Genomic DNA, 12,321 nt, shown 5'->3' on the forward strand with positions numbered 1-12,321 from the left:
TGTCTTACATCTAATATTCCACAAATATCTCATGTCTAGAGATAATTGGTTAGCCTTATACCCTGCTTACACTTGATTTCTTTGCCCACGTGAGTGACACTGCCAAAAATACCCTGTTTTCCCCTACTTTTGCCCATGTTCTTACATCCACTTCTTTGTGGCAAATGATGCATCTTCTTGAGATATTTTCTTCCAGTGCTTCTCCTAAGATCTATCCCTCTTTTGGTTGTCTTTGTGCTATTCTGAACTACATGCATCCCAGGTTTCAGTTGCCCCCTTAACCACACTTAACAGGTAGTGCTTTTGCCTTAGGAATGTCTGGAAGCTGAATGAGCACTCCTTCTTATAAAAATTGAGTAACACAATAAACATTTTATTTTCGAATAGTCTTTAAGATATGCATGAAGAAGGACGGGGAAGGTTGGCCCACCAGGATGATCACCAAGACACACAAAGTAGACCTGGGCCTTGGGCTCCCGGAGAAGAAAAACAAGAAGAAAATGGTCAAAGAACCAGAGACTCAATACTCAATTTTAAACAATGATGATTACCTTGCTGATGTTTCTCCTATAAAAGCCACATTCCCCTCTAAGAGTGTAGTCCATGGGCAGGTACCTGAGATGCTCTAGTGAAGAAAAAGGAGAAAAAGAAGGTGTCAGCACCCTTTGCGAGAAGCACGTGGAACCTGAGACCACGCTGTGTGCCAGATGGACAGAGAAGTCACCCAGCCCCAGGAAGCAGGTGCTTGGCCACTTGGAGTTCCTCAGTGGGGAGAAGAAAAAGAAGTCACCTCAGGCCATGTCCCATACCTCTGGGGTGAGAACCTCCCCAGACCTTAGATAGGGTGAGGAGGAAACCAGGGTTGGAAGGAAACTCAAAAAACCCAAGAAGTCAAGAAAAGGGGGCTGAGGACCCCACAGCCTTCTCAGTCCAGGATCCTTGGTTCTGGGAGGCCGGGTTGCTGCGGACACTTGCTCAGCGGGGAAGGAGGGTGAGGAACAGGCAGCCTTGGGGCAGAAACAGAAGCAGAAGAGCCCCAGGGAACACAGTGGGAAGGTGGAGAAGGAAAAAAAATTCCACCAGGAGGGAGACGCCCTCCTAGGCCACTCCAAGCCCGCCAGGTCCTTGGAGAGCAGCCCCCGTAAAGGAAGTAAAAAGAAACCAGTGAAAGTTGAGGCCCCGGAATACATCCCCATAGGAGATGGCCCTAAGGCCCCCGCGAAGAAAAAGATGAAGTCCAAGAAGAAGGTAACTGAGGAGCTGGCTCTGAAAAGGAAGAAAAAAAAATAAGTGGAAAGAGAATAGGGTGGCAGGAGACCCTTGGAAGAAGGAAACAGACACGGACTTAGAAGTGGTGTTGGAAAAGAAAGGCAACATGGACGAGGTGCACATAGACCAGGGGAGGCTAAAGGACTTGCAAGAAGAGGTCGATCACGAGTCAGGCAAAACGGAAGCTTCTGAAACCAGGAAGCGGACGGGAACCAGTTTGGCCAGTGGGATACTGCTGGTTTTGAGAACAAGGAACTGAAACTGAAATTTCTCAAACTTACGGATGGCTTCAAAAGTCCGTGCCGGCTGGTGGATCACAAGGTTAGGAGTTCCAGACCACCCTGGCTAACGTGGTGAAACCATGTCTCTACTAAAAATACAAAAATTAGCTGGGCGCCTGTAAGTCCAGCCACTCGGGAGGCTGAGGTGGGAGAATCGCTTGAATCAGGAAGGCAGAGGTTGCAGTGAGCCGAGATCGCGGCCACTGCACTCCAGCCTGGGTGAAAGAGCCAGACTCCGTCTCAAAACAAACAAACAAACAAACAAACAAACAAACAAACATGTCCCCTTTGTTCGGCCGTCTCCCCACCCCCAGCACTATTGCAAGGCCGAACATGGCCCTCAGCAAGAAGGCAGCTGACAGCCTGCAGCAGAACCTGCAGAAGGACCACGACCGGGCCATGAGCTGGAAGTACAGCCATGGAGCCGGCTTCATCCTCTCCATCGCCCCCAACAAGTTCTTTTATATTGACAGGAACACTTCCAAGTCAGTCATGCTGGAAAATTAAACTCTGGAGTTTTGTCCCGCCTCCTAAAAAAAATAAAGATATGCATGAATGACACATTACTGGGTGCTCGTTATTCTGCTAAAAAGACCAGGTATTAGTTTTCAATGACTGTCATAAAAAGCTACCACAAACTTCATGACTTAAAACAACACATATTTATGACATTAAAGCTCTGTAGGTCAGAAATCTGTTATAGGTTGCATGGGACTTAAAGTGCTGACTGTAGGCTGTATTCTTTTCTGGAGGCTTGAGGGGAGAATCCATGTTCTTGCTCATTCCGACTGGCAGAATTCAGCTCCTTGTGGCTGTGGGACTGAAGTCCCTGTTTGCTTCCTAGCTGTAGTCTGAAGGCACTTCCCAGCTTCTAGGGGCTACCTGTATTTCCTTGACTCACAGCCTCCTCTCGTCATCTTCAAAGCTAGTCACAAGGTCAAGTCCTTTTCACCTTGCATCTCCTTCTGTGTGATCCTTCTTCCTCTTACAGAGTGGAATCCTTGAGGTTCCATGGGACCCACCCAGATAATCCCAGTTAATCTTCTTATGTTCAGATCAGTTGATTAGCAACCTTAATTCTCCCTGCAACCCTAAATCCCTTTTTGCCATATATATACCATATTCAGTTTCTGGGGATTAAGTGGACATCTTGGGGGAAGGGTCATTTCTTTTCTTTTTCTTTCTTACCACAAACTATCAAATAATATCAAATATTCAGCTGTTGCAAGTTACTTTCTGATCCAGCCACTGCTTTAGATTCTCTCCTCACCCTGTTTAAAGCATGGACATCCAAATTGCTCACTTCCTTTATATAAAATATTGCATTATTATAACATGTACTTTCAAAATGAAAGCCTCACTGCATTCTTCTATCCATAAAAACAAAAGCTTTCCAGTTAATAGGAATGCACCTGTCAGTTATCTCACCCCCAAAGTCTTATCTATCTAACTAGCTATCGTGTATCTAACTATCCACCATTTATCTACTTATGTGGAGCTTCCATGTGGAACTGTGACTTAATTAAAGCTCTTTTCTTTATAAATTACCCAGTCTTGGGTATGTCTTTGTAGCAATGTGAAAATGGACTAATACACTTATCACACTAATATCATGTATCTTCTATTTATAATCTATGTATTTATCTAATCTATTTATCTATCGACCTAACATCTATCATCTATTTATATGTCTATCTAATCTATTTACCGACCTATCTATAGGTACCTATCATCTATCTACCTATCAGTTGTCTTCTGCCTTTCTACTATCTCAACTATCTACCTCTATCATTTGTCTTCTATCTATCTACTATCTCATCTATTTGTCTATCTACTGATATGGTTTGGCTCTGTGTCCCCACCCAAATCTCCATCTCAATTGTAATCCCCACATGTGGAGAGAGAGACCTGTAATCCCTGTGTGTTTAGTGAGGGAAGCAATAGGATTATGGGGTCAGTTTCCCCCATGCTGTTTTCATGAGAGTGAGAGAATTTTCTTAAGATCTAATGGTTTAATGGGTGGTAGATTTTCCTGTGCTCTCACATGCTCTCTCTCACCTGCAGGCCATGTAGACATGCCTGCTTCCCCTGCTTCCCCTTCACCGTGATTGCAAGTTTGCTGAGGCCTCCCCAGCCATGTGGAACTTAATTAAACCTCTTTTCTGTATAAATTACCCAGTCTCAGGTATGTCTTTGTAGCAACATGAAAATGTATAAATACACCTATCAATAACCTATCATCTGTCTATCAGCTATCTTGTATCCATCTAATCTATTTATCGCTCTACTTATCTGTCATCTATTTATCTATCTATCTATCTATCTATCTATCTATCTATCTCTACCTATTTCCAAGCAAATGCAGCATTCTAAGAGTAATTCCTATATTAACTGCCAAGGGCTGAAAATGGAATCTTCCCGGCACTTATAGCTCTCTCTGTTTCTGTGATTACTACTATTAATACATGCCTCTTGAAGACAAGGGCTTTTCTCTGGGAGTGTGAGAACTCATGCTGAGGCCCATCCACACTCTCAATCCCTTTGATTACTATGTAATTTCATATTTAATCATACCAGTCATGATGAAAATAAAAGTTTTGTAGGATATTATACTTTACAAAACACAAATATGATTTTACGTGAAGTTATGTGTCAATCCTGTAAGCTAGGCAGGGATCAACTTCTATACTTCTTATTTTACATTTGAAAAAAGTGAAGTTAAATGGAGTTAATGTTGCCTAAGGTCACATAACTAGTCAGTTACAGTGTGTGGATTTGAACTCAACTCCTTTCCTTTTCACTATGCCTACAATGGTTAATTCTGCAAGTCGCTGTGATAATAAATTTCTGCTTTTGACTCTATTACAAATGTGATAGTCTAGTTTTTCCTTAAGATGATAAAAATGTCATGTATATGTATGATATACTAACCACCAAAATCTGTTTTCTAAAACCCAGTTAGCTCACTTTGTATATATATTTTGAATTTAATTTCACACAGATTATACTTCCTACTACCTTTCTAATATAATTTTAGATGTTTCTTTACTTTTAGGCTGTGTGTAGTCTCTTGAATTATTTCCTTCTTTACCTTCTTATGATTCTACATGGACCTCTGTGTCTTCTGTGTCTTGCTCCCTCCTCCCCAGAAGAAAAGTAATTTGTTAAATACATTCACACTATATATACAGAGTCAGATAGAAGAAACTTAATTCAAGTTGCTAGCAAGTGGTAACAAATACTTGAACTCAGGTGGGTTTAACTCCAAAACCATGTTCTATCTCACTGTATTGCAACATTATGCTTTAAATAATTCTCCACATGGCCTGGTTTCCAGTATTTTTAACATATGTATTACCATTGTCCCAAATTCCAGATAGTTAATGTTCCTCTTAAAATGTTATCCTGGGCCTGGCATGGTGGCTCACACCTGTAATCCCAGTACTTTGGGAGGCCAAGGTGGGTGGATCATGAGGTCAAGAGATTGAGACTGTCCTGGCCAACATCGTGAAACCCCGGCTACTAAAAAAAAAAAAAAAAAAAAAAAAATTAGCTGGACATGGTGGCACGCACCTGTTGTCCCAGCTACTCAGGAGGCTGAGACAGGAAAATTGCTTAAACCTGGGAGGTGGAGGTTGAAGTGAGCCGAGATCACACCACTGCACTCCAGCCTGGTGACAGAGCAAAGCTCCATCTTAAAAAAAAAAAAAAAAAAAAAAAAAGTTATCCTGACCTAGTTCCTTTTTCCAGATGTGCATTAATCAATGCTGAATTTACCCTAAGGTCATTACCTTACCATGAACTTGGTATGGGTCTTCTATGACTCCTGCTTAAGACTTCAAAGCATTATAATTAGTGATGACAAATTTGACTCAGATAGTTAACTAGTAATCATCCAAATTTCTTAGATCTTTTTTCCATCTGAACTCTGGTTAAATGACGCTCTCTCATTCTCAATTTGGACAATTGGTTATTTGGACTAAAATGAAAGGCATGGCATATGACTCAATTAACTTCTAATTTCTTGGTGTTATCCTATTATTCTGATCTGATAGACCTTGAACGTTGTTACTCTGTTTTGTTATAAAGCCATTTTTTTTCTATTTTCTCCCCCTCATTCAATTTTACATAAATAGAGTCCCAACCAGATATCTCTTTCTTCAGATAATAGAAAATGAGGTATAAGTATCTGATGACAGCTTAATATGTTATCTCACACAGTCCTGTCCGGAATTATTTTCATTTAAATAAGAGAATTTTGTAAAAAAAATACACACACACAAATAAAAAACACTTTAAAGAGGAAGGAATGGATCTGATTAGAATACCAGCATCAGCCCAACATGATAAATCTATTTAAGAACCCCAATTTTGTTGCAAAAGAGATTTAAGGTAACTTGCATAATACAGAGCAAGATATAATAGATTAAAATTAGGGGCAAAAGAATAAAGAGAAACAAGGCAGGACCTAAGAATAGCAAGGATGAGACTAAATATGCATATCATAAATACTTATTATGTTCCAAAAGTTATTTTATAAGAATTGGCAACGAAAAGGAAATTTTAAAAACTCTGCCTGTTACTTAGTTCACAGTATTTATAAGATATAAATAGATTTGTTCTATTCTTATTGCTGGGAGCAGACAGAAATTTCTCCCCAGGATCCTCAGAAGAATACAGTACGTGATGTAATGATTGATGTGCTCAACAACACCCTCTCAGTAGACTCAGGAAGGAGTACTGTGAGCTGTGTCTTCTTATAGCCACCCTCAATAGAGTTTGATGGTCTGCCACAAAGACAGTTCAGTAAAAGGGCAAGGCAGTAAAAATAATCCCCTAAGGAATTTATCAGATGCACTCAGGTACAGGCTTCCAAGTTGATTGAGTCTAAACTGGGGATATATTTCAGTCATTCTGGTAAACTGTGTGGCTAGCATACCCTTTAGGAGATTCTTGGCTGTATCCAGCAGGACTTTGGACAAGTAAGAGTCAGCAATGAGTTCTATATTACATTAGCTAATCATCACTTGGAAGGCAGTTTTATTCCATGCAGCCAGTTAAAAATAGATCCATATGCCTTGTAGACAATTGAGCTTGTGGCTCGGCTGACATGAGCTTCATTAATTAATTTCTCAGAAGTCAAAATGGTTGAGCTTAAAAACTTTATTGCCAGGTAAGACTGTCTTATGTCAGCTGGAAAGCTTTCCTCTGTTTAGTTCATAGACATTTCTAGCACAGGACATCATTAGAACGTCTTGGAAAGGAATAGGGGCAGATAGTACACCCCTAACTTGTAAAGGTCCTTGCTCTATGTTGAAGCATTTTATTAGCACAGCCCCTTGATATCATCAAATTCTTGGCATCCAGGGTCTTTGATCTTTTTGTTTCCCTGGTGCCAAATTGTCTGTAGCTTCAATTTGCTTTTATAAAGGCCAGAGTTCCTTCCTTCTTTCCTTCCTTCCTTCCTTCCTTCCTTCCTTCCTTCCTTCCTTCCTTCCTTCCTTCCTTCCTTCCTTCCTTCCTTCTTTCCTTCCTTCCTTCCTTCCTTCTCTTTCTCTCTCTCTCTCTTTCTTTCTTTCTTTCTTTCTTTCTTTCTTTCTTTCTTTCTTTCTTTCTTTCTTTCTTTCTTTCTTTCTTCTTTTTCTTCTTTTTTTTTTTTTTTTTTTTTTTTGAGACGGAGTCTCACGCTGTTGCCCAGGCTGGAGTGCAGTGGCGCGATCTCGGCTCACTGCAAGCTCCGCCTCCTGGGTTCACGCCATTCTCCTGCCTCAGCCTCCTGAGTAGCTAGGACTACAGGTGCCCGCCACCGCGCCCGGCTAATTTTTTGTATTTTTAGTAGAGACGGGGTTTCACTGTGGTCTCGATCTCCTGACTTTGTGATCCGCCCGCCTCGGCCTCCCAAAGTGCTGGGATCACAGGCTTGAGCCACCGCGCCCGGCCTTTCTTCTTTCTTCTTTCTTTCTTTCTTTTTGACAGAGTCTTGCTCTGTTGCCCAGGCTGGCATGCAGTGGCACGATCGTGGCTCACTGCAACCTCCATCTCCCTGATTCAAGCAATTCTCCTGCCTCAGCCTCCTGAGTAGCTGGGATTACAGGTGCCTGCCACCACGCCTGGTTAATTTTTTTTTTTTTGTATTTTTAGTAGAGACAGGGTTTCACCATGTTGGCCAGGCTGGTTTCGAACTCCTCACCTCAAGTGATCTGCCTGCCTTGGCCTCCCAAAGTGCTAGGATTACAGGTATGAGCCACCGTGCCCCACCTGAGTTTCTTTTCTTCTCTTGTGAGACTCAGGAAACTGCTATCCCTGGCACTCCCCAAGCCAACCTGTATCTTACCTTGCAGAGCTTTGTACACACCACAGTGAGAGCACTTTGCCTGGTACAGTGGTGGGTGTCTGGGGAGGAAGGTGAGGAAGAGACACACTCCTTCCCTTGCTCTGCATGCACGTTTCCCTGGGGAACTTCTACCCTGCTGTACTCAGGACAGTAAATCACACAGTTTCAGGAACTATCTCATAGTTGACTTCATCTAAAGGCAGATGAGAAAGTGTTTTAAAGAGACTGACCAGTAACTCTGAAATCCCAAATCACTCTGCACAAATAGGCACCAACTCCGCCTAACATATGAAGACAGAGTTGACATGCCTGCTGGGGCTGCCTCTCCTCAGGTCCTCTTGTGTCTCTATTTTTCCAACTGTAACTGGGAACAGTGACACCTTTTGCCAGCATTGTTTTGAGTATTTCAGGCATTAACATATAAGTGAAGTGTCATTTTGATATAGTGCCTCACCTTATCTCTATTTATATCGAGATATTTAATCAGTTCTAACTACCCTATTTTTTCCTTTCATCTCAAATATCTGAAATTCAGATAAACTTAAAAATCCATATCTACATTTGATGTTAGTGTTTCCTTTTGAAAGATAAATTAATAATGGATCTTACATTCAATAGCTTCTTAGAAATGAGGAATGTTATAACAATACGTAAGTAGATAGATAAAGTGTATTACTTTTGTAGTCTCAAACCACATTGATTCCTATATAACAACTAAACGAAGCAGTGTGCTTTGTGGGAGAACAAGCAGAGGTTTTGAAGATACAACATATTTGAATACTAGCTCTTTCCATTTGAGCAAGTTATTTATTACATTTAATCTCTTTGAGGTTCAATATTCTTGCCCATAAAAATGGAAACGCAGTTACATATAATAATACATATTTAATAAGGGTTAAAATAACATCTAGTTAGGGTTTGGCACATAGTAGGTATTCAGTGAATAACTATAATTTTTGAGCTAGCAATGTGCTAAATTTTGTCGGGACTACAAAGATGAACGGAAGGAAAGCAAATCAGACAGTAATTTTTGATTGTTTATTTTCTATTAGGTTCTGTGGTTGATATTCTATGTGTGCCCATCTTAACGCTCCTGAATAGCTATGAGGAATTTTTAAATATTTCCATTTAACAGGTTAAGAAACTGTGGCTCAGAGACGTTGCATAATTTATTTGGGATCAGTTCTTGCCCTGAAGGAGTCTGTATTCTAATTGGAGATAGGAGTAAAATGCATCTGAAGATCCATGAAGCTGCACAATGTAAAAGAGGCATCCTAAGGACAGACATGGCATCTCTCATTGAGTAAACATAGAAAATAAGGACCAGGGAGTTAGAAGGAGAAATCTTCCTGGGTTAAAGTGTGTATCAATCAGGACTGGCTCTTATGCTGCCATAACAAACAACCTGGTTGCTGGTTAATTTCAGATCAACCTGGTTGTTAAAGGATTTACTTTTAGCTCATGGCCCTCAAAGGTTGGACATACCCTAGTTGCTTAAGAAACCAGGTTGACGCAGAAGCCACCATCTTTGATTTTGTTGGTTATTCTGCCAGAGAGATATAAGAGCCCTGAGGAATCTTATAATTAATTTGGTAAGTGCTTGGCAATTGGATGCTGTGGCCTAGAGTCACTTCCACTTTCAAGTAATTGGGCATACCAGGCATGGTGGCTCATACCTGGAATCCCAGCACTTTGAGAGGCCAAGGCAGGAAGATCTTTTGAGGCCAGGAATTTGAGATCAAGTTATTTGACAGAACTGGTCACGTGACCCTGGAAAACATAAAGGGGCCAGGAATCATACTTCTACCATGTACCTGGTAAAAGGCAGATCTGGAAATATCTGGTGAATGGCAGTAATCATTAACACACAAGAGCCTAGCTTAACTTATTTTTAATGATTTTTATAAATAATTATTTTAAGTATCATATTTAAGCATTAGTATTAGTTCCAATTGAAAAGCATTAGTTCTGGTTGAAAATTGCCCTGCTGAAAGGATGTTTGAGGATGTTTAATGTAGGTATGCTTCTTACTTATGTCCGCTACCCATACACATTAGATTCGTCACTTACAGCCATCACATCACTACTGATTTTCTTTCAAACCTTTACTGAGAACTTGCTGGTAGCACTTGCCATATCTGTCTAAAACCCTGCTTATTATGCCTTCCCCTCTGATCAAGGGAAGTAATGTATCCAATAAAATTTCTTAAGTAGCTTCTATTTACATAACACATGTACAGGGCACCTTGGAAATGACAAAACAATATATGATTATACTAGAAACATTTATCTCACCATCTGCTCTCTACAGGGTTGCTTAGGCCAGAAACTAAAGAGAGATCTTGAACTCTCTTTCCTCTTCTTCACCATATATGCAATTTGTCCTCAAGCTCAGTCAACTTTATATTTCTCAAATATTTGATGCCCATTGGAATCATTTGGAATATTTTTTTAAAATACCGGATCCGACCTCAAGAGAATCTTATGTCATTAGTCTAGGAAGAGACCTGGGCATTGAGGTTTTTATAAGCTTCCAGGTGATTCTCAAATGCAGTCAAATTTGAGATCCAAAAAGTCTCAGTTCTTTCTTCTTATCTTTTATTCCCACCATCCACTTTGGTGAAACTTCCTCTAGTCTCCAATGTAGATTACTTTAGAAATTCCCTATCTGAGCCCCCTGGCTCAGCCTGGGGTAGGGGCCCCAGGACTGTGTTCCCATTACACTAGGCTCTTATACAGACTGTACTTATATTCTATCTTTATCATTTATCTCCTCTATTAGATTATGAGAATCTTGAGGATAGCAGTCAATATCTATGCCTGACTTGTAGTTCAGAATATGGCAAATAAAAGGTGCTCAGAGCTAGAAGTCTGCGACCTAAATGCTCTCTTTGCCATCTGGCTTCCTGTTAGGTTCTGCCAGAGGGGCACTCCAGGGAGACAGAAAGACAGAATTTTGGGGAAAAGGAACTTGTTCCTTGTCTTCTTGCTGTTCCTGTCACTATATTACCATGGCAACAGCTTTTAACTTCTGCAGCATTAGTTGGTTTGAGCCTTTAACTTCTTTTTTCACACTCTGAACCAGCCTCTTCAGTGTCTCCTCCTACTGTTTACGTATCACTCCCAGAAAAAAATTCTGATGGACTCTTTGGGTCATGGGCCATCCCCTGGGCCAATAACTATTTGCCAAGACAGGAGTTCTGTGCTTGGCCAAGCCTCTCTGGCCATGACTACTACTGTGGCAGGGACAAGGTCTAGCTGATACTGGAAGAAGAGGCATGGGAAAGAGTGCTGAGGAAGCAAAAATATAAGCTACCTCAACTGACTTTTAGGTTAAAGGGGGAAACATTTCCAGCTTCCAAGGAATCTTAGATACTGAGTTAGCTGTCAGTCCCAGAGTAGCAATACTTACCCTTTCACATAGAGCTTCAGGTTCCTTATGCTAATACTTCCTTATCACTACTACTACTGCTACTACTATTTAGAGATAGGGTCTCACTCTTTTGCCCAGGCTGAAGTGCAGTGATGTGGTCATATTTTACTGCAGCTTTGAACTCCTGGGCTTAAGCCATCCTCCCACCTCAGCCTCCTGAGTAGGCAGGACCACAGACTCACCACCATGTAATACTTCCATTTATTGATGTATCCTAACTCTAGGAGCTCCCAGACATACCCAGATGGCACAGATTCCGGGGCTAAAGGCTCTGTTGGGGCCTGATAGACAGAAGCATGTTCAACATGGTAAGGAAGCAAAGAGGCCTGAATAAATAATTGCTCGCTGGATTTCAGAAAGCCGTTAGGGAAGACATTTGAACGAGATCCTAAAAAATCAATGGGCATGAGAAAATGAGAAAAAAGGAGATCATAGAGGATTCTGAACTATGAAAATAGCAAATGCAAAGAAGAATGGAGGCATGAAAAGGCATAATGGAATTAGGAGAATCATTTTGTGTGGCTGAGTATAACATGTATGGGGGTGGGGGCTGATGCGTCTGGGAAGGCAGATTGTGGCCAGATTGTGATGGGCCTGCGATGCCATCAATTCTTTTGGAAAACATCTGCTTCCCATGTGCTGGCCAAAGCTACAACCATTTTCACACATACTTTATTATGGGGCTCTTTTTTGCACATATGCCTGGAATCAGCTTGCTTCAAACGGCCCAAGGTCAATGAGAAAATACCTGGGAGGTGAAGGGCATAGGAATGAAATGAGCATTTTCAAATTTGTTACCTTAATGCATTTCAGATTTCAGTTCAATATCTTCTAGCTGTTGCAAAGCTACAGTGAGCTTTTCGTCTTTAGTATTTCTGCACCTGCATGTTTCTGTGCCCACTGCTGGGTCAGACTCCAATGTATTCCCAGAAATGGCAGAAGACAGGGCTGGGAATTCAGGTAACAGAACAAATCTGCCTGAGGCTGACTCATCTGAAAATTGA

General features: G+C 41.1%; 1 pseudogene; it reads left to right on the top strand.

Moving 5' to 3' along the window:
- Nucleotides 1-434: 434 nt before the first annotated feature.
- Nucleotides 435-2,057, top strand: LOC102123858 (lysine-rich nucleolar protein 1-like; annotated as a pseudogene).
- The last annotated feature ends 10,264 nt before the right edge of the window (nucleotides 2,058-12,321 follow it).

This window comes from Macaca fascicularis, chromosome 8, assembly GCF_037993035.2.
Source record: "Macaca fascicularis isolate 582-1 chromosome 8, T2T-MFA8v1.1".
Taxonomy (NCBI): domain Eukaryota; kingdom Metazoa; phylum Chordata; class Mammalia; order Primates; family Cercopithecidae; genus Macaca; species Macaca fascicularis.